Raw genomic sequence first — 2212 nt, forward strand, 5'->3', positions numbered from 1 at the left:
GGGGCGCCGGAAAGGGAGGGTCCACGTAGGTGGGCTGTCACCAAGATGGACCCGGATAAACTTCTGGCGTCACTCACGGCAGCCAACTGGGCACGTGGCCCCGAGGACATGGGGGTTGAGGAGGAGGCCCAATGGCTCCGACGAGCCATGACGGCCACCTGCGATAGCGCGATGCCTCGGGCCAGATTTGCCCCGAGGCGGAGCGCGTATTGGTGGACGGAAGCAATCGCGGAACTCCGGAAAGCAGCGGTGCGCGCAAGGAGGACCCTGCAGAAGGAGCGTAAGAGGAATGGTCCGTCCGCCTATCTTGAGGAGCTCAAAGAGCTCTATCAAGAGAGGAGAGTGGAGTTCAGGGTGGCGGTGAGAAGAGCTAAGGAGAAAGCTTGGGAGGAGCTCATCGCCACCCTGGACGAGGACCCGTGGGGGCGTCCCTACAGGTTAGTCATGAATAGACTGAACAGTGGGGCGCCCCCTACGGTGGAGTCTCTGGACCCCCGTTTCCTGGGAGAGGTGGTGACTACTCTCTTCCCGGGAGGGGATGAAAGGGAAGGGAACGAGGTGGAGGACCGAGCGCGAGAAGAGCGAGAGGAAGAGGGGGTGTACGAGGTCTCGGAGGCTGAGCTGCGGAAAGCTGCGAAAAAGCTGAAAGCAGGCAAAGCCCCGGGACCAGACGGCATCCCCGCAGCGGCATGGAAGGTGGCGCTAAACGAGGTGGCGGGCAGGCTGGAGAAACTCTTCTCAGCATGCCTGAGGGAGGGAAGCTTCCCGACTATCTGGAAGGAAGCTAGATTAGTCCTACTCCCGAAGGAGGGCAAGGCACCCGAGGCCCCGTCCAGCTATAGGCCCATTTGCCTGCTGGACGAGGCGGGTAAAATGATGGAGCGGGTGATAGCCGGGAGACTTACGGGTTACCTGGAGGGGGGAGAGGGCCAAGGGCTCTCGGACAGGCAATATGGCTTCAGGGAGGGACGGTCCACAATAGACGCAATTAAGCGGCTTAAGTCCCTCTCTGACCATATTCTGGGGGAGGGAGGCGTAGTGCTGGCAGTCGCCCTAGACATTGCGAATGCCTTCAACTACCTCCCCCATGCCGAGATTAGGAGGGCTTTGGAGAGCCTGGGGGTCCCTGCCTATCTGAGGAGTATTATCAAGGACTACCTTGAAAATCGTAGGATATCCTGCTCAGATGGGCAGGGAGAACACAGAGAGTGGCAGGCGGGATGCGGCGTCCCGCAGGGATCGGTACTGGGGCCGATCCTGTGGGACGTCGCATACAACAGAGTGTTAGACGCAGCCCTTCCCACCGGCAGCACCACCATCTGATATGCAGATGACACGCTGGTGGTGGCCGGTGGGGAGGGATGGGAGGAAGCGGCAGAAAGGGCAAATATCGCAATCGCTGCAGTGACAAGGGCGATAAGGGCCCTGGGATTGAAGGTGGCGGCTGCCAAAACGGAGGCCGTCTACATCCATGACGGCTCCAGGGGACAGCCACCGGCATCCTGGGTCGAGGTGGAAGACGTCCGACTCGCAGAAGGGCCACCGGGCCCATGTGCCAACCCCACCTCCTCGTGGTGTGAGTCGGTAACGCAGGAGTACCCCTCCTGTGGCTGACGGGGCTCTGGCTTCGGGCAGGGTGCACATACCGTTGTGCATACCTGGACATCATAGAGGGGAAGGATCGGGCTTCGCCGCTTGGTGCTGCGGTCACGGCTGAAGTTTGAGGTGGGCAATAGCCGTAATTCCTCATCAGTAGGTCGGGGGCAGGAATGTCCTTAAGCCGCGGCCCTCGCCTGCGTTGACTGAGAGAGCCCTGAAGATGTCTCGTGGGCGCGAGTGCGCCAACCCGAGGGAAGTCTTTCCCCTCGGTGGGCGGACCGGAGGAGGAGGGACTCTTAGCGCCATCGCTTTGGGTCCTGAATCTAAAGGAAGGAAGCCTGAGGCAGGCCCATATGGCGGCTCGCGGGGTGAACAGAGTCACCCGCTTAGGGTGGCACTGAATCGGAACCCGGGGCTGCCGACGGCTCGCGTGTGTGGTTAAGGCCAACACGCGATGCCCTTGGGTCGGTCTCGCGGGAGCGCGGCGGTTGGGGGGAGGCTGGGCCAACCCCTGACGCGGCGTGTCTCTCGAATAGGGACGTAGCTTCTCCCCGTACGGGGAATCGGGTAGCGACTCTCCTGGCGCATAGCGACAGGCGGGTCAACCGGAGGT

The sequence above is a fragment of the Vollenhovia emeryi genome, unplaced genomic scaffold (assembly GCF_000949405.1).
Source record: "Vollenhovia emeryi isolate VEMERY1.0 unplaced genomic scaffold, V.emery_V1.0 DF940022.1, whole genome shotgun sequence".
NCBI classification, from domain to species: Eukaryota; Metazoa; Arthropoda; class Insecta; order Hymenoptera; family Formicidae; genus Vollenhovia; species Vollenhovia emeryi.